Source organism: Malus sylvestris, chromosome 6, assembly GCF_916048215.2.
Source record: "Malus sylvestris chromosome 6, drMalSylv7.2, whole genome shotgun sequence".
Classification (NCBI taxonomy): Eukaryota; Viridiplantae; Streptophyta; class Magnoliopsida; order Rosales; family Rosaceae; genus Malus; species Malus sylvestris.
The window spans coordinates 14,703,036-14,724,787 of NC_062265.1; the positions used below are offsets into that span (position 1 = coordinate 14,703,036).

General features: G+C 37.2%; 1 long non-coding RNA gene across 1 annotated transcript in view; it reads left to right on the forward strand.

Moving 5' to 3' along the window:
- Positions 1-4,180: 4,180 nt before the first annotated feature.
- LOC126626439 (uncharacterized) overlaps positions 4,181-21,752 on the forward strand; it is a 34,150-nt gene continuing 16,578 nt past the window's right edge. The window contains exon 1 of the long non-coding RNA XR_007624691.1: positions 4,181-4,514. This is a non-coding gene — a long non-coding RNA (uncharacterized LOC126626439). The remainder of the gene's footprint in view (positions 4,515-21,752) is intronic.

A 21,752-nucleotide genomic window follows, 5' to 3' on the forward strand; every position in this document is an offset into this window, starting at 1 on the left:
CCACAAACCTCCGGTGATCAAGTAAAATCTGGCCATCATTTTCCTGCAGCTGGTCAATTTTCCTCTTCATGTTTGTGGCATAGTTGTGTGCAAGCTTGTGCAATTGTTTATTTTCATGCTTGAGTCCTCTAATCTTCTATTTGAGACTCTGTATTTCAGCCACCAACGATTCAACGTGACGGGTTCGAGCAAATAGGCGTTGGGCCATGTTGGACACAGAACCCGCACACTGCACGCTAAGAGCCAGAGACTCCTTAACCGCCAATTCATCAGACCGTCTAGCGAGCAGTCTGTTATCTCTGGGGGTGACAAGGTTCCGGGCCACCACCGCAGCAGTCATGTCATTTTTCATCATCGAATCCCCAACAGTAAGAGGACCAGTAGGGGATATGAAAGATAGGCGCCATATGTTGTCTGGTGAAGGTGGGGCTGCCTCTTCACCACGGTTCAAGTCAAAACGACGATCGGAAGGGCCAGACATTTTCTGAAGGTGTTGAGAAAGAAGAGATCGGACAGATTAAGATTTTGGAAGTTTACAAGAAGAAAAAAACAGGAGGGAGCTCAAGTGTGTTGCGGAACAAAATTAACGCCTCTATAAAAAGAAGAAATCAAAGAGGCGCTCCTCAGAGAAGCGTCCTCTCGCAATTCGAAGAGTCGGGGCTCCTTTCTCAAAAGCCGGATTCTTTTCTCAAAAGAGGCGTTTCATTTCTCAAAAAATGGGCTTGCTCAGAAACCACGAGCCGAACCCCGGATTTCAAAAGATCAATTTGTCCAGACGTGTCGTCACTCTTCACATGCAACTGGCAGCTTTGCGGAAATTACGGGCAGCTTTGTCAGAAAGCGCGTAATTTGTACTATTCATCCATCCACCGGCTGCCGACAATGAGTGAGAGAATAGTTCCGGTTGTGAAGAAAAGTCCTATAAGTATTTACCTTCGCCTTCCACAGCAAAGGCACACCCTCTCAGCACTTCTTCCTCTCTTAAATGGCTTTCCAACAAACCCTCTCAAGTCACTCTGTATTTTTCATCCCCTGGGATACCCCTGTAAATAACCCATCCAGAGCACAAGTATTTCATATCATAAAGGTTGAGAGCACGAGTATCTCATATCATGCATTCTCCATGTCCTTTTCCTTGTCTTTGTTCTAACCTGCAGGACATGGAGAAATTGCTCTCGAGTACTCGTCTTCCACTGCTGATGTACTTCCAAAGAAGCTGCCACATCTACCTGAAGAACAGATAAGGCAAGCGAAAATGATACCAGCAGCATGTGGAGACAATGTGCAGAAGAAACAAGCAGAGAAGAATGCAGCTTGCACATTCATCCCAGAAGAAGGAGTATGAGATGAAGAACTAGAGAAGCTGCCACATCTGCTTGGAGAACAAATAAGGAATTGAGCCTGCACAATCAACTCGAGAGCAGAAGGAATCTGAGTTGAAGAACTCAAAGAGCTTCAACAACATCACCAAAGAGCAAAGCCTCGCCGTACAATATCATCAAATCATCACTTGCAAGTAAAAAGCTAAGTGTCACCCAGTTCAAGAGGAAAGCTGTGGAAAGTCAACAAGCACGACCAATGATCACTTATTAGTTCTATTCATTGTCTTTTATCGTGATTTTCAATTTTTCGTTTGCAATTTTATTTTATTTTTTTTACATTTTCTTGTGTTACTTAACTGATTTATTTCTTTTCTTTGCAGGAACTTTTGGTTATTTCCACCCTTAAAGTTGATTGCAGAATTTTAGCTTGGGGGGTCATCGCTTGATTTTACTGCAAACTAGGGAAGTTTTCAGTCCAATCGCTTTATTTTGTTTCTTATTATTTATTTATTTTATTTTTATTTGCATTATAGTGTTTTCTGACATTGGGGACAATGTCCGGTTTAAGTTTGGGGGTAAAGAGTACAAAAAATAACCAAATTGAAATTTTTTGTACCTTCAACTACGAACGGGTTTCATTTTTCCGTGTTGTTGCTTTTTGTTTTCTTAATTAGTTTTAATTTGCTAAAAAAAAAAAAAAATTTAGAAAAAATCGGAAAATTTAAAATTCCAAAAATATTGTCTTGTTTCCCTTATTGTTTTGAATTAGATTTTTGTTAGTTTCCCGACCCAATGATATAATTGGATCAAATTTGAACCATGATCATCAAGAACTTAGTTAACATGTGTTTTGTGAAATTCCTAATTCTCTTGTTAGTTTTGTACATGTTTGACCATCTTTGAAAAACCAAATGCACATAGCCTTGTTAATGTGAAACTAAAGTATGACTTAAAGCTTCATATGTGAATTTAGTGACCATATACATCCTATGTGAGTTTTTGAGCCGATTGAAAGTGTGTGCATTTTTCATACACTCCTATTCTTTCATGTGTGATGAACTTATGTGAGATACATCTCTAGAACTTGCGTAACGATCTTTCGAAATGTTTGTCATTGATTGCATAAACTTGGAAATGATAGAGGCATTAGGTTTACCACTATGGCCCAAATAACCATGTTTCCCAAATAAAAATGATATCATTAGATTGCCAATTTGAGCCGTGTATGTTGAGCATTTTATTTCTTATCATCAGATATGTCTACCCTTATACCTGAAACATTTTTCCTTACCCTTTCCAAGCAAGCTAGTGAGCAAAGTGAGATTGTCTTATGAGAAATGTTTGTGAAGTACTTTGAAGGTGTTTGGCAAAAGAATAAGTGTGGGGGTATTTCATGTTTGTATTTAAAAAAAAAAAAAAAAAAAAAAAAAAAAAAAAGAAAAAGAAAAAGAAAGATTGTATATAAAGAAAATAAAAAGTTTTTCAAGTTTCAGTTAAGGGTGTGGTTGGAGGTGTTAGAAGAATCGCTGGAAAAATTGAGTTCTTATAAATCTAAACAAAAGAATTGCTTGCAATGTAGCTTGGAACTTGTGTTTACCTATTCTTTCATTTCAATAACCCTCTCCCTAAACCTCATTACATCCAATAAAAGTCCTATTGATTTAAGTTTTTCAATTATGATTGTGGAGATGAGATCTTTATGCAAGCTTATGGTAGAAATTTCACATTTGATTCTTTGAGCGAAACACATTTAAACTAAACACATGTGTGATTGAGTGTATATCCCGTGAGAAGGTTGCTAGTTTGCATATGATGATTTTAAAAATATAAAAATTTTGAAATTGCATTAGCATGGCTATCTCACACACTACACTTCAATGATGATTCAAAGATTACTGCTAATATTTGAATAAGGAAGATGAACTTGGATTTGTTTTCTTGATGCTAGCTATGGTTCTTGATGATTTGTTTTCTTGAATGAAATTCTATGAGGGTCACATAGAGGGAAGCTAATGTTTTTCTTGTTACTTCTTGTTCTTGTTTTCTTTGTTTTGCTCGAGGACTAGCAAAAGTTAAGTGTGGGGGTATTTGATCGGATCATATTTATATATATTTTTACTTCGAATTCACTCGTCTTTTCTTAGTTAGTTCCTTATATTTTTGAGCTATTTACTTTGTTTTTGCGTATTATAGGATTTGTCTAGCAAAGAAAATAAAAATAGAACAAGTGAAATTTTATTTAATAAATTCGTCAAAACTGTCTGTGTAGATCAGCTTTTAAATAAAATTAATAAAAATAATAATAATGATAAGTCATGATGATGTTTGAAACATCATCATGATTCATGTTTTGTAGAAGAAGAAAGGAACGGCAAAGAAGGAGAAAATAAAGAAGAAAAAGGAATAAAAAGCTGCCTTTACCAGCAGAGGGAGTGGAGAGACAATGGGTGAGCATTGAGTGAAAAACAAAAGAAAATAAATAGAAGTGGAATGCGCATGGACTGGTGGAAAGAATAAGAAAATAAAGCATGAAAATGGGACGGTAGTGGGGAGTAGGTCAGAAATAAAAGAATAAAAGAGGGGGGAAGGCTGCTTGGAGCAGCGGGAAAAACGGGAAGAGAGGGGGAGCTGAGCTTCCCTGGCAGCTTTGAAAAGCAGAAAAAGAAAATAAAAAGGGCAGGTCAGAAAGGAAACAGAGGTCAGAGGCGCGGACAGAATACAAAAAAAAAAGAGAAGAAAAGTTGCCTTTGGCAGCGTGAGAAGGGCAGAGAGAACAGAAAATATAAGGGACGGGATCAGAAGACCAGGAAGCAGAGTCCACATGGGCAGAAAAGCAGATGTTAGACTGGCGAGCAGCGTGAGCCTCGGGGAGGAGAAAAACAGAAGCAGCAAGCTGCCTTCTCTCTCGGTTAAATCTTTCCAAACTTATATTTTATTTTTGTTTTAATAATGTGTAACTAAATTTATTTTGGCTAGAGGTTAATTCAAAGTCATGAATATATTTGTAAATTGAATTGATTACCTTCAGTTGTGATTTCTGAGTTGTGATTTAATTTGCTTAACTGCTTGATTGATAACTTATTTTTGTATGTCGATTAAGAATGCATACTTAATTTACATGCATGAATTTGATGCTAGAATATAAGTGAATTTCACCTAATCGTTATGAACTTATATTCACAAGTAGTGAAGGTTGTTATCCACAATCGTGTTAAGTGAATTCTAGGCTGGATTAACATGCGTATTCCATAGTTTTGAATGCCTAGTCAATGTTTATGATTTCCGTTGAACTTAATGATCTTTGTTGAATGTCTCTATCATGCGTATTCCATAGTTAGGGACTTTGATGAGGAATAATTTGGTTATCATGCGTATTCCATTCAATCCAATGAATCTAGGGAAATCTAAGAGTTAATTTAAGCAGACCTAATTAACTTGGAACATTGTCATTCACAATTTATTGAAAGAACAACTGAAAATCAATTTAGGTTGCATATGTGTCATGTGTGGAGAAGAACCCTCTAGCTAGTCCGTCACCTATCCTTTCACCTTAATTTCATGCTTTTGTCAATTCTGTAATTTATTTAAGTTTAATTTACTTCTCGTCAAAACCAAACTACCCCCCATTATTAAATTATATTATTTAGTTAGTTTTCATTGTTGTTAGTCTTTTAATTCAATTTCCGTCCATTTCAGTTCCTAGTGTCTAATTTGATTGTTTTCATTATTTTGAGTCATTCTAAGTGTGTTTCGAGTTATTAGAGTTTTTAGCCTAGTTTTGTGTCCTTGAGTCTTGTTTAATATTTTTAAATTAATTTAGAATAGATTAGCAATCCCTCCTAATCCCCCGCCTAGAACGATACCCTACTTACATCTATACTACAATTGTCAAAAAGAGGGTTTAATTTGTGTGTCAAGTAATTTTCGCACCAGTTACTTGCTTGACATGTGAGTAGACCTCCATGCAAGTACTCTCGTTCGATTGTGTTCAGTGAACTCATTCCCTTAATGAGCACCTACATACTTGCCTTAGTGTCACAACACGAATGGGATGAGACTTTCCATCCTTCCAATTGAAGCGGACACAGTATGTACCGGTCTTCGCATTGTCAGTATCCCTCCGACAATCCAATGACTAGGAACCTTTTTGGACATTTGGTTATGTGAAGAAGGTCTCTGTAGTCTAACATCATTAGATTACTTCTTCAATCGATCCATTGTCCATGGATACACTATTTAGGACATATATCGTTTATAGAGATAGTCCTAATTAGTATCTTTGCCATTTGATGTATAAGAGTCATCCATACATCGATTCAATTGTCCTGAATGGTTTCTTCCAAAGATTGACTTTCAGGGTATATTTCCAACAAAGACAACGACGATGCCTCAGGTCAAAGGATTACTTACATTATTCCAACCATTAGAGTTACTTGCTTGAGATGTGAGTAGACCTCCATGCAAGTACTCTCGTTCGATTGTGTTCAGTGAACTTATTCCCTTAATGAGCACCTACATACTTGTCTTAGTGTCACCACACGAATAGGATGAGACTTTCCATCCTTCCAATTGAAGCAGACACAGTATGTACCGGTCTAAGCATTGTCAGTATCCCTCCGACAATCCAATGACCAGGAACCTTTTTGGACATTATGTTTATGTGAAGAAGGTCTCTGTAATCTAACATCATTAGATTACTTCTTCAATCGATCCATTGTCCATGGATACACTATTTAGGACATATATCGTTTGTTGAGATAGTCCTAATTAGTATCTTTGCCATTTGATGTATAAGAGTCATCTATACATCGATTCATTTGTCCTGAAAGGTTTCTTCCAAAGATTGACTTTCAGGGCATATTTCCAACAATCGGCAACCCAAATTATTCTTGAAAAGTTCCCTACATGAACAGCATAATAAGGATACAATCAAAGATCATTAAGCTTTGTAAAAATCATAAGCATTGACAAAGCATTCGTAAGTATGATGAGCACGATACTCCTGCCAAAAATTGACTTAACACGATTGTGACTAGCAACCTCCATTACTTGTGAATATAAGTTCATAATGATTAGGTGAAACTCCCTTATATTCTAGCATCAAATTCATGCATGCAAACTAAGTATGCATCCTTAATCCACAAACAAGAATAAGTTGTGAATCAAACAGTTAAGTAAATTGCATTCACGATTTATAGAATCATAACTGGAAGTAATCTATTCATATTGCAAACATGTTCATGGCTTTGAATTTCCCCCTTACTAAAATGAGTTTAGCTCCTCATGTTCGCAAAACAAAGATACATAAACTTAGACATTGAAAACAAAATATTGAAAACACCTAAAATGTTCCAGCAATCCAACTTGAATGGCAAGCACGTCCAAGGGTCCTCCTTCTTCTTCTTTGTTGCGACACAAGGTATGGGTGAAGGTTTGAGTGATGAATTGTATGGGAGAATGGTTGAAAGTATGACTGGTAGTGAATGGTTGAAGGAAGGTTGGGACAAGGAGCTCAAATAAAAATAGCCAAGTATGTCAAAACCTTAGGGAATTAAGGCTAGGGTGCGGCAAAATTAAAGGGAAAGAGAAAAGAAAGTTTTAATTATTTTAGAAGGATTTTAACTCTAAGTCCACAAGGAAAAAGGGTAAGTCAAAACAGAATCCAAGGGGACAAGGGAAAAAGGATATGCGGCAAGGGTAGGAAAAGAGGAAAGGAGAATCCCTTGCATGGCAAGGGAAAAAGGGAAGGGAAGAAAGGTGCAACACCCATTGTGGCAGGGATTAGGTCTTCTAGAAATATGTAATTAAGTGTCCTAAAGTATTTAGGACACCCCTTTGCAGCTGGAACATAGGTGAATTAGGATGAGGAAAGTTTAGGACAAAATATGGTAACTTGGCTAACATTCCTTCTTTTTTGCTTGCATCCTTTACTTCCTTTTCTTGAATTAATTTCTTCATAACTTCAGCATAATCCTAGCTTCTTTTGGTCTTCAATTTCATCCATCCACCTTGGTCCATGCATGTGCCATCCATTCCAAGCCCAAAAATGCTCCAAAAAGCTCCAAAATGCACTTTCTTGCTACTTTAGCTCTTTGGACCTACAAACACACAAAAATAGGTTAAAATACTAAAATAACTATGAGCTAACAACATAAATGCAAGAAAACAAGCTAACTAAGTCACATAAATATACTCCTATCAAATTCCCCCACAGTTAGCTTTTGCTAGTCCTCTAGCAAAACAAAACAAACGAAACAAACAAAAGATAACCTAGACCTTTCAATGTTTGCCTCAGGGATTTCCAATGAAACATGACAAATTAAAAATCACTACTCACATATATTTTAGCAATCCTTACCCTCGAGCACACACTTAATCATAGTCACCACTTAGTAGCTCGCATTTAATCAATTAAAACAACATTTTGAATGTAGTAACATGCCTTTGAGAATTCCCTCAATTCCTCATCGGATATACTCTCTATTTTCACACAGATGTTCTGACTACACTCCCTATACTAGGTATATGTGAGAAGATTGATGTAAACATGTAGACTAGCCACTCACATATGTTATAATCAAAGAAGGCACTTTCTGGAATTATTAATGCATGTGTGTATATATATATATATAATCTCATGAATGGAATGCCACTACTTAGAAGCGAGAACCAGGGATTCCATATGCTCATACAAATTTCAAACTCCACAGATTGAAACACATAACACCAAAGATTGAAGTCTAAGGGTTGTAACGGGGCTAGGGTATTGGCTAACAAAGAAAGGTAAGGTTAGACAAACGTTCTTAAAGCAATAGTCAGCAAGGTAATGAAATTGACACTTAGAATTCACTTTTGAATGCAAAAATCCACTCAAACACAAAGAGAAGATTAACAAAACACTTAGGGCCAGATTCACACTTTTGGACCCTTTCTTTAACAACCAACACTTGTGAGTTCATTCTCACTTATTTTCAACTCCTTTTCTTTATTTTCACACATTTTCTTTTCTTTTCTTTTTCTTTCATTGAAACCTTTGCCTTTTCACTTTGGTACAAAAAACACACTTTGAAAACCCTTCCCCCACACTTGTTTTTCTGCATAATGTTCATCAAAAGGAACTCCTTCTAAGTTGTGCTCCACTACACTTGAAGAACAAGGGTATGGATAGTCCTATTCTAGGCTACGTAGGGATAATGTGGCTAACAAAGAAAATAGGCTAAACAAGGCTCAAAGGGGTTAAACCTACAAAACAAATGCATGGGATGAAGGCTTTTTGGCTCTGGTGGTAACTACTAAACAACTTCATCTTGTTATATGTTATGCACTCAATTTTAAGCTTTGAATGAAACCGGCATGAGTTCTAGTATTTGGACTTAAAATGATGAAAAACGCATTCTAAGTAGCAACCAAGCAAAGAAATAATGAGATCATGCAGCGACTTTAGAAAACAAAAACATCACAGATTAATAACTCTCCAAACAAAGTTTAGGCTCAAGTCTCTCAGAGTTGTAGCTTTAGTTTGAGTTCCTTCCTTCAAGCATGTTACAAAAACTGATTTTTTTTCCTTTGTAATTACATGTGAATTTGTAAACGTCAACTATAACCAAGTATTAACCAAAGAGCATATCAAACTTCCACCCATGTTTGTAACTTTCTTTAACAGTCATGCAATTAAAAACCAAATCCTCATCATTGTGTTGGAAGGTACCCTAAGACACAAACACACAAAACAACTCTAAAACGCTCTTTTTAGGTTTTTCAAAACGTTTTCTAACTTTTTTTTTCAAATTTTCGTATTTTTCTTTCAAGACATATTAAAACAGCTCAAAATACACTAAAAACACTTAAAAACAGTGATAAACAACTCTAGTGATGCTAGGTGATACAAACCCACGAATTTGCAACAAAAACACTTGTTTATCCCCCTACACTTAAACCAAACATTGTCCTCAATGTTGCAAACAAAGACTCACACATAAGCACGCAAATAACACAATGAACAAGCACGCCAAGCATGGAAAAAGAAATGTAGTAAAGAGAAGGGTATAGGGACACAAATCTGGTTTTGGAGTGAGAATTCCATTGTTCCCTAGTTGAATACATGGGTTGCCTCCCAAGAAGCGCTTGCTTTAACGTCTTGCAACCGAACGAAAGCTCCTCTTAAGCTTAATTGGACCCCACGACATGGAGGGGTAGTTCATCCACCACATGCTCCTAAAAAAGGTCGTAGTAAGGCTTGAAACGATGCCCGTTCACTTTGAATTCTTGGCCGGTCTTGAAACTTTGGATTTGGACCGCACCATAGGGAAAGACATTAGTAATAACAAATGGGCCAATCCATTTAGAACGTAACTTACCCGGAAACAAACGAAGGCGGGAATTAAAAAGTAACACTTTCTGCCCAATGGAGAATGTCTTGCTACGAATAATCTTGTCATGGAATGCCTTGGTCTTTTCCTTGTAAATTCGAGCATTCTCATACGCCTTGTTCCTAATCTCTTCAAGTTCATTCAATTGAAGCTTCCTATGAATGTCAGCCACATTTATGTCCATGTTGAATATTTTGATAGCCCAATGCGCCTTGTGCTCTAATTCCACGGGAAGATGGCATGGTTTGCCATAGATGAGTCGAAATGGGTACATGCCAATGGGTGTTTTGTAGGTTGTATGATACGCCCATAATGCATCATCTAAATGCACGCTCCAATCTTTCCGAGTTGGTCCCACGGTTTTCTCCAAATTTTGCTTGATTTCCCTATTCGAAACCTTGGCCTGGCCACTTGTTTGGGGGTGATAAGGTGTTGCAACCTTATACGTGACATTATATTTCTTGAGCAGCGCCTTGATGGTTCGATTGCAAAAATAAGAACCTCCATCACTAAGGAGAACTCTTGGCATGCCAAACCTTGCAAAGATGTTAGTTTTAATGAAATCTGCAACCACTTTAGAATCATTAGTACAGGTGGCTTTATCCACCCATTTCGACACATAGTCCACATCAAGCAAAATATAAAGGAAACCATGTGAGGAAGGAAAAGGACCCATGAAATCAATGCCCCAAACATAAAAAATTTCGACAGCAAGAATGGATGTTTGCGGCATTTGGTTTCTTTGACCTATATTTCCTGTTCTTTGGCAACGATCACAAGTCATACAAAACATTCTAGCATCCTTGAAGACATTAGGCCAATAAAAACCACATTCTAAAACCTAATGTACTGAGCGTTGTGTGCCAAAATGACCACCACATGCATATGTGTGACAAAAAGTTAAAATTGAATGAAATTCAGACTCATGCACACACCTACGTACAATTTGATCAGAGTAATATTTCCACAAATATGGGTCATCCCAAATATAAAACCGTGCATCCTTTTTAAGTTTATCACGTTCGTGCTTGTTTAGGGTGTTTGGGACTTGTTTAGACATCAAATAATTCACCAAATCTGCATACCATGGTTCACTTACTTTAACGGACAACAATTGCTCATCAGGGAACGTTTCTGGGATAGGTAATGACTCATAATTATGCACCAAACGGCTTAAGTGACCAGCCACCACGTTTTCACTGCCTTTCTTGTCCCTAATTTCAATATCGAACTCTTGGAGAAGAAGCATCCAGCAAATAAGCCTTGGTTTGGCTTCTTTCTTTATGAGCAAATACTTTAAAGCTGCATGATCAGTGTAAACAATGACTTTAATGACAATTAAATAAGAACGAAATTTATCTAATGCAAACACAACAACAAGGAGTTCTTTTTCAGTGGTGGAGTAGTTTAATTAAGCATCATTCAAGGTCCGGGAAGCATAATAGATGACATGTGGCTGCTTGTTCTTCCTTTTGCCTAAAATAGCTCTAATTGCATAATCTGAGGCATCACACATGAGCTCATAAGGAAGACTCCAATCTGGTGGAATTATGATAGGGGCCGAAGTGAGCAATTCCTTAAGGTGTTTGAAGGCTTTCTCACATTCCTCGTTGAACTTGAATGACACTTTTTTTTAAAGGAGACGACAAAAGGGCTGTGCAATTTTTGAGAAGTCCTTTATGAATCGTCTATAGAATCCTGCATGTCCAAGAAAAGAACGAACCTCTCTCACCGAAGTGAGAAAGTGTAAGTAGCATAAAACATCTATTTTTGATTTATCAACTTCAATTCCTTTTTCAGAGATTATGTGACCCAAAACTATGCCTTGTTTTACCATGAAATGACATTTTTCCCAATTTAGAACAAGATTAGTTTCAACGCATCATTTTAAGATTAAGGTTAGATTATCCAAGCAAGCATCAAATGACTTACCAAAAACACTAAAATAATCCATGAATACTTCAATGATCTTTTCAACATAATCTAAAAAAATACTTACCATGTATCTTTGAAATGTGGCTAGTACATTGCATAAACCGAATGGCATTCGACGATAAGCAAAAGTATCAAATGGGCAAGTGAAAGTGGTCTTTTCTTGATCATCCGAGGCTATGACAATATGATTATAACCTGAATAACCATCAAGAAAACAATAAAATGCATAACCAGCTAACCTTTCAAGCATTTGATCAATGAAAGGCAAAGGGAAGTGGTCCTTCCTCGTGATGGTGTTGAGCTTCTTATAATCAATGCAAACTCTCCAACCGGTTTAGATACGTGTAGGCACAAGCTTATTCTCTTCGTTCTTCACCACAGTGAGTCCAAATTTCTTGGGAACAACTTGGACCGGCGAAACCCAACGACTATCATAGATGGGATAGATCACTCCACGATCAAGTAGTTTGATAATCTCCTTTTTCACGACTTCCATCATCGGAGGGTTAAGTCGACATTGACCTTTTCGAGATGGTTTAGCCCCCTCCTCCAAGAGTATACGATGCATGCAAGTTGTAGGACTTATACTCATGATGTCGGCCTATGTCCATCCAATGGCTGTTTTGTATTCCTTCAACACCTTCACCAACTTCTTTTCTTCTTGTGCCGTGAGTGAGGAAGAAACTATGACAGGCAAAGTCTCTTGTTCTCCCAAGAAAACATACTTCAAATGGCTTGGTAATGGTTGAAGTTCAAGGGAGGGTGCCTGAATTACTGAGGGTAGCATTTTATTAGTCGAAACTGACGGATCAAAAGCTTACCATTTTGTTGTGGCAATGACTCTAGGGCAGCCACCATCTCAACTATTTCTTCACTATTGTGCACCGCATGGATATCTTCATGCTTGCCGTGGGTGAGCACAAATTCTGCCCTATTGTTTTTTAGGCCCATTCCTTTCGTAATGGTTATTTCAAGGGCATTCTCATTCAAATCTTTAAAGTATTGTTGCGCCAATGAATCAATTATATCAATAGAAAAACAAGAATGATCATCACTAAGATACTTTATAGTTTCAGAAAGATTGAAATCAATAACTTCCCCATTAAATTCCATGGATAACGTCCCTTTGAACACATCTATCTTGGTGCGGGCTGTTTTCATGAATAGTCTTCCAAGTAGGATTGGCAATGAGGAGGAATGGGCCAAATCTTCCATCTCAAGCATATAGAAATCAGCCGAAAAGATTAAGTGATTAACCTGCATCAAAACATCCTCCAAAACTCATTTTCGATAAACATTAGATCAATCGGCTAATTGAATAATCACTCAATCATTTTTCAGCTCACCTAAGTTCATAGATGCATAAATTGAATAGGGCATGACATTAATGGATGCACCTAAGTCTAACATGACATGTTCAAATCGAGTATTGCCTATAACACAAGGAATTGTAAAACTACTTGGATCTTTGCATTTAAGGGGTAGTTTTCGTTGCAAGACGGCTGAAACATTCTCACCTACCCTTACCACCTCCTTGTTCGAAATCCTCTTCCTTATTGTGCAAAGTTTTTTCAAGAATTTGGCGTACTTTAGGACTTGTTTGATTGCATCCAAGAGTGGGATATTGACTTGAACCTTCCTAAATGTCTCAAGAATGTCTTTGTGTCTTTCTTCCTTCTTTGATTGCATAAATCTGTGAGGAAAAGGTACATTGGGTGGAATAGGGTTACAAGTAATAGAAATTGGACCTATCTTACCTGTGTTGGACGGATTAGGGAGTGTAGGAGGCTGCGGTAAGGTTGTTTCCTTCCTTGTCGTGGCCTTGTCTTGTTCCTCCTTCTCGAATTGCAACTTATCATCCTCTTTTTGGCTTGATTTCAGTGGTTTTGAATCAGTTCCTACCTCTTTTCCACTTCTCAATATGATTGTGAAGGATGATTTTGTGAAAACATGTTCATTTGAATAACATCTATAGCATGCATTTAACAATTAAAAGGCGGAATCATGCTTGCATGCATTCAAAAACAAAACATTACCCATGAAATTCAAAACCTAGTAGATTGGTGAACCAAGACTCAACTCAAATCAAAGTGAATTGAGAAATATATATACCTTTGTAGATTCCTCTTTGCATAAGCAAAGGCTAATCACCCAAAGAGAGGGCCTTCATTCCTTGCATCTAAAATCTATGGATTTGGATGGAAGAATAGGTTTCTCCAAGTTCCCAAAATTGAGAACCTCTAAGTATCTTCACCAAGGTTAGATTGGAGAAGAAATGAGTGACCTTGGAGTGGTAGGATTGCTAGATACACCCTCCAAGAGGGCCGGCCTCCTAGAGAGAAAAGGAGAGACATGTTCCCTCCAATTTTCTCCAAAAGAACCCTTAATGAATTTTAGGCTATAAAGTTCTTTATATAGTCACTTCTTTAAATGACCTAAAGAACCAAAAACCCTAATTCAACACACATGGCCGGCCACATAAGGGATTTGGGCTTTTTGGGCCTTTGTGAATCTTTATTCATTAAATTGTCATACAACTTAAGTCAATGGGCTTGACGTTCGAAGCCCATTAGGCCTTAAGGTCCAAAACTATCCCGAGGTCTTTAACGAACTTATTCGTTTGATTAATTAACATATTAATTAATCCTTGCCATAAATAATTAAACCATTTAATTATTCTTACTCATCTCCGTTGTTTCTTCAATCTCCACCTTACACGGTGTACGAGCCATTAGGTTCCTTTTAGTGAGGCAGTGGGCGATTAGAACTCTTTCAAATCGATTGTGAATTGAAACTTACTTTCAATTCTCCCTTTAGTGATTATACACGTTTAGGGCTTCCACAAACCAAGAGTGACACCTAGCAGCATATCATGGTTACCCAAGCTAATCAGAAGAGGTGGAGAACCTATTCAGTTTAGGATTACAAATGCATTACGGTCTTTCTCTAATACAATACTCTTGACCACATTGTTTGGTTTGATAGTTTATTCATGTCTACTATCCAATGTAATTCGTGTGCTTATATGATTACCTTGAATGTGATTTGGAACGACTTTCCTAAATCTCATTCATACTCTGGCCAGAGATTCTTAATCATATCATAGAGTATTCTCCCTCAAATAGTTTGAAGGTTAGAGATCCCTTGTTGCGCATTCACTTGCCTCCATAGATAAGTGGCTTAACCCCAACTATGTCGTGGACACCCTCTTGATGGAGTGACTTTGACATAATCAAAGATCAAGGACTTAACCACAAGACAACTATGATGCCTCAGGTCAAATGACTACTTTGTATTATCCCAACCATGAGTTCTTATGTGACATGAATATGAGAACTCTTCGTTGATCGTGTTCAGTGAACTCATTCTCTATTGAGCACCTACGTACTTGTCTTGATGTTACACACACCAATGACTCGAGACTAATCACTCTCCCTGAGAGAAGACACAACACGTACTGATCTTAACGGACTATCAATGCCCAATTGGCAATCCTATGATCAGGAACGTTTAGGATGTGTCTACGAAAGAATGGTCTCATGAATCTAACTTCTTTAGATCGCATTCTCCCAATCACATATTCCTTGGACTTATCGTTTAAGCATATAACATTTATATGAGAAGGCTCAAACAATAATCTTTGCCCTTGATATTAAACTAGATTAGTTTAACATGTGAAATGTCCGTAAAGTATCATCATATGATTGGTTTTAGGGCACATTTCCAACAGATTGCCTTGGCAAATTCAAAGCCTCATTTTGGATTGACAACGGTGGAGCTAGGTAGTTTCCTTTCTTCTCGAAACTGCCCCATGAACTCCGCCATCTGCCCAATTTGCTTCTTCACTTCATTCATCTCCTTGGCTTGATTTTGTTGGCCCTGCGTTAATGAAGTTAGTAATTGTGATGCGTAAAATAACTAAACACACAAATTAAACCCTTTTGTTGACAATTGTAGTATATGTATAAGTAGGGATCGTTCTTAAACCGGGGATTAAGAAAAGGCTAATGAAACCCTAATGAGAGAGACATTGTGTTCTCATCTTTTCTCTAAAAGAAACCCTAATGAAGAAAAGGCTATAAAGTCATATTTATACCTACCTTCATGTGAGTGGCAAACTTGTAATAAATCCAAAACCCACTCCTTTATTAATATGGCCGGCCATAGGGTGTTATTGGGCTGTTTGGGCCTTTTTGAATATTTAGTCATTAAGTTGTCATACAACTTAAGTCAATGGGCTTGACGTTCGAAGCCCATTGGGCCTTGAGGCCCAAAACTAACTCGAGGTCTTTAATGAACTTCATTCGTTTGATTAATTAACATATTAATTAATCCTTGCCATAAATAATTAAATCATTTAATTATCCTTACTCATCTCCGTTGTTTCTTCAATCTCTACCTTACATGGTGTACGATCCATTAGGTTCCTGTTAGCGAGGCAGTGGGCGATTAGAACTCTTTCAAATCGATTGTGAATTGAAACTTACTTTCAATTCTCCCTTTAGTGATTATACATGTTTAGGGCTTCCACAAACCATGAGTGACACCTAGCAGTATGTCATGGTTACCCAAGCTAATCAGAAGAGGTGGAGAACCTATTCAGTTTAGGATTACAATGCAATACAGTCTTTATCTAATACAATACTCTTGACCACATTGTTTGGTTTGATAGTTTAATCATGTCTACTATCCATTGTGATTCATTTACTTATATGATTACCTTGAATGTGATTTGGAACGACTTCCTAAATCTCATTCATACTCTGGCTAGAGATTCTTAATCATATCATAGAGTATTCTCTCTCAAACAGTTTGAAGGTTAGAGATCCCTTGTTGTGCATTCACTTGCCTCCATGGCTAAGTGACTTAACCCCAACTATGTCGTGGACACCCTCTGACAGAGTGACTTTGACATAGTCAAAGATCAAGGACCTAACCACAAGACAACTATGATGCCTCAGGTCAAATGACTACTTCGCATTATCCCAACCATAAGTTCTCATGTGACATGAGTATGAGAACTCCTCGTTGATCTTGTTCAGTGGACTCATTATTTATTGAGCACCTACATGCTTGTTTTGGTGTCAATCACACCAATGACTCGAGACCAGTCACTCTTCCTGAGAGAAGACACAACACGTACTGATCTTAACGGACTATCAATGCCCAATTGGCAATCTTATGATCAGGAACGTTTAGGATGTGTCTACGAAAGAATGGTCTCATGAATCTAACTTCTTTAGATCGCATTCTCCCAATCACATATTCCTTGGACTTATCGTTTAAGCATATAACATTTATATGAGAAGGCTCAAACAATAATCTTTGCCCTTGATATTAAAATAGATTAGTTTAACATGTGAAATGTCCGTAAAGTATCATCATATGATTGGTTTTAGGGCACATTTCCAACAGATTGCCTTGGCAAATTCAAAGCCTCATTTTGGATTGACAATGGTGGAGCTAGGTAGTTTCCTTTCTTCTCGAAACTGCCACATGAACTCCGCCATCTGCCCAATTTTGCTTCTTCACTTCATTCATCTCCTTGGCTTGATTTTGTTGGCCCTGCGTTAATGAAGTTAGTAATTGTGATGCGTAAAATAACTAAACACACAAATTAAACCCTTTTGTTGACAATTGTAGTATATGTATAAGTAGGGATCGTTCTTAAACCGGGGATTATGAGGGATTGCTAAACACTCTAAACTGACTCAAATAGATAAAACTAAGCTTTAAAACACTTAACTAGACTCAAAAGACTCAAAACAAACTCAAAAGGCTCAAAACAAGCGAAACACACTCAAAACTGCCTAAAAACACAAACTGGGCAGTTTTGAGCTCTAAACACAATTTTGGATGAAATTTGGTTTTCTAATGGCTCAAAACACTTAAAAACACAATCTAAGACAAGTTCTAACTACTATGACTTAAAAAGTAAAGGGGGGTTTGATTTGGGACGAAAATAAGTAAAACAAAGCAAGAACAATTTAAACAGATTCTTAAGCAAATTTAGGTGAATTAATGAGATATGGGGTAACTAGAGGGTTCTTCTCCACACATGACACACTTGCATTCAAATTTGATTTCCAATTGCTTCTTTCAATAAACCATGAACCTCAATGCCTTAGGTTAACTGTGATAACACTTTTTTTTAACCTTTAAGTCTCCTTAAGTTATTGAATTGGATGGGAACGCACATACAACAACTCAAAACATTCTCTAAAAGTCCCTTACATGAAAAGCACAATAAAGGTACAATCAAAGATCATTAAGTTTCATGAAAACTATAAGCATTGACGAGGCAATTGTTACTATGAAAAGCATGAAACTTTTGCCAAGAATTCACTTAACGCGATCGTTTATAAGCTACCTCCACTACTTGCAAATATAAGGTTGTAACTATTAGGTGAAACTTCCTTATATTTTAGCTTTAAATCGCTACATGAAAACTAAGTTGGCCACCTTAATCAACACACAAGAATAAGTCATCAATCACACGGTTAAGCAAATTGAATTCACAATTCATGAAATAACAATTAGAAGTAATCAATTCATCTTGCAAGCATAATCATGGTATTGAATAGCCCCCTAGCCAAAAAGGTTTAGTTCCTGATGTTCACAAAACAAAGGAAAACATATTTGTACATTGTAAACACAAGAAAGAGAACACCTAAATGCTCCAACGATCCAATGTTGAACAGCTAGAACCTTCAAGCACTTCCTCTTCCTCTCCTTTGCTGCGGCACAAGGGTTGGTGGTGAGTTTAGGGGGTTATGGATGGTGTAGAAGAATGGAATTAAGGTTATGATGAATGTAGGGGACGGCAAGGGTTGTTTTAGGGCAGAAAGTACGGTGAATAGTGAAGTATGGAAGTGGCAGAGTGTATGGATTGATTTCTGGCCTGAATGGGTGAGTGGATTGATGATTTGTGGCTGCAAAAAGGGAGTTTATTTAAAGGGTTCAGGAATTAAAACCCTAGGTTATTTAGGGTTACAGAAATTAAGCCTAAAACTTCTCGAAAATAGGAAACAAAATCAGAAAACTAAAGGAAAATGCAAAGGATATGCGGCAAGGCATTAAAACACAATAGGAATGTGTTTTAATGCATAGAAACACGAAAGAACCCTCTCCCTTGCACGGCAAGGAAGGGGAAAGGGCAAGGAGGTGCGGCAAGCCATGACATTGTGCAAGGAGTGTGTATTTGATGTCCTAGAATGCTTAGGAGGCCTTCAAAATTGCTGAAACTTAGGGACACTTCGGAAAGGTCAAACCAAAGTAGGAAACCTTGGCTTAACTTTCCTACTTCAAGTAGGAATCCTTCTTGGAATAGGAATCCTCATTCTTCTAGGAATCCTCATTTGATTAGGATTCCATCTACAATTAGGAATCCTTCGTTGATTAGGAATCCTTCGTTCTTCAAATCTTCAATTTCGTTCATTCCTTTTGCTCCAAGCATGTGATAACCATTCCAAGCCCAATTTTGCTCCAAAATGCATCTTCTTGCATACTTTGTCCTTAGAATCTGAAAACACACGAAAATGACTTTAAACACTAAAATAACTAAGGAAACACAACATAAATGCACAAGAACAAGCCAACTAAGTCGCATAAAAATGCTCCTATCAAATTCCCCCACACTTAGCTTTTGCTAGTCCTTGAGCAAAACAAAACTAACTCAAGAAAACAAAACGAAATATAACAAACAAAACACAACCTAAACCTTCCAACGTTTGCCTCAGGGATTTCCAATGCACATGACATGTTAAAAATCATCATCCCCACAGATTTTAGTCATCTTCCCACTTGAGCACATACTTAATCATAGTCACCACTTACTAGTTCACAATTAACCAATTAAACCAATGTTTTAAATGTAGTAACATGCCTTAGAGAACTTGCTCAATTCCTTACAAGATATGCACTCAATTTTCACTCAGATTTTCTAACTACACACCCAACTAGTTATATGTGAGAAGATTGATGTAAACATGAAAACGAACGCTCACATATATGTATAACAAAGGAAGCAATTTCTGGAGTTAATAAGCATGTTTAAATATGATCTCATGAATGGAATGCTACTACTTAGATGCGAGAACCAGTGACACCATATGCTCATACCATATTCAAACTCCACAAATTGAAATACACAATACTCAAGATTGAAGTCAAGGGTTGTAACGGGTCTAAGGGTGTTGGCTAACAAAGAACGGATAGGGATAAACAAAGGTTCTTTAAGCAATAGCAAGCAAAGCAATGAAATCAATGAAGGAAAATTTTTGTCCTAGCTAAGAACAAGTAAGAACATTTGAATACATATGCAAACTATTAACACTCTAAAGTAGGCATGCATTCAAAAACAATTCATAAAACCCATGACTTTCAAAGCCTAGTATATGGTGAACCAATAAACTCTTTAACATCATTTAAAGAGAAGGTAAGATTTAGAGTTTCTTTACCCTTGAAGCTCATCCTTGATACACAAGGGATTCAACCAAGTGGAGGGCCTTCAAGTCACCTCCTTGCTCCTTGGATCTTCCTTGTGATTTTCCTCCTTTTAGTGCTCCTTTGCTTCTTTGAGGATTTGAGGATTAGTTCTCCAAAACATCAAAAGCTTGATGTCTCTAAGTCTCCACACCAAGAATGAAGTGTGAAGATGAAATGGATGACTTAGAGAAGAAAACATTGCTAGCTAAATCCCCTCTAAGTGGCCGGCCTCTTTAGAGAAAATGAGAGAAAGTGTTTCACCTCATTTCACCAAGAAAAACCCTAATGAGAAATAAATCTATAAAGTTGATTTTATACTTCATTTCAAGTGAGTGGCAAACTTGTAATTAATCCAAGTTTGCTACCCTCACCCTTATGGCCGGCCTTACCTTTGTTATTGGGCTAATTGCCCATTTTGTTTTAGTTGTCATACAACTTAAACATAATGGGCCTTGTGGACTAAAACGTTTTTGAGCCCCGAAGCCCAAAACCAACTTAAAAGCCCAATACGAACCTTTCGTAAAATTAATTAACTAATTAATTAATCTTGACCATTCTCAATTAAACCATTTAATTGCTTATCCATCTCATTTATATTTCTTCACTTTCACCCTTACTCGGTGTATGATCCATTAGGTTCCAATTAGCAAGGCAGTGGGCGATTGTTACTCTTAACGATCGATTGTGAATTGAAACCACATTTCAATTCTCCCTTAAAATTAGTGTTTCCTAATCATTAGGGCTTCCACAAACCATGAGTGACACCTAGCAGTATGTCATGGTTACCCAAGCTAAGTAGAATTGGTTGGAGAACCTATCCAGTTACAACTACAATGCAATACGGTCCTTCTCTAATGCAATACTCTTAATCACATTGTTTAAGTGATAGTTTGTTTCATGTCTACTATCCAATGTGATACTTCTCTATATGATTCAATTGAACATGATTTGAAACAAACTTCCTAAGTCATATTCATACGCTTTGGCCAAAGACTCCCGAATCATAGCTTAGAGTATTCTCCTTCCACCATGGAAGGTTAGAGATCCCTTGTCGTACATTCATATGCCTACATGACTAGATAGCTTGATCCCAACAATGCCGTGGACACTCCAATGGAATGCCATTTAACATGATCAAAGATCAAGGACCTAACCATTAGACATCTATGATGCCTCAGGTCAAAGGACTACTTTGCATATTGCAACTATCGAGTTCTTACATGACATGTATGTTTGAACTCTCTTTTGATCATTGTTCAGTGTACTCGATTACTCTTTCGAGCACCTATGTGTTTGTCTTAGTGTCCAACACTAAATGACTTGAGACTTGTCATACTCGTGCTTAAGTCGACATAACACATACTAACCTTAGCGGATTGTCAATGCCCAATTGGCAATCCTATGGCTAGGAACGTTTTAGGAATGAATATAAGAGAAAGGTCTCGTTAATCTAACTTACTTAAATCACTTATCTCTTAGATCAAATACATTCCTTGGATTCCCTTATTGCTTAAACACAAGATACAATAAATAGTGATTAACAATAAGCTTTGCCCTTCATTAAACATATAAAAGTTTAATACATTAAGTATTCCAAAAGCTATTACATCAAATGAGTGGCTTTGTGGGCATACTTCCA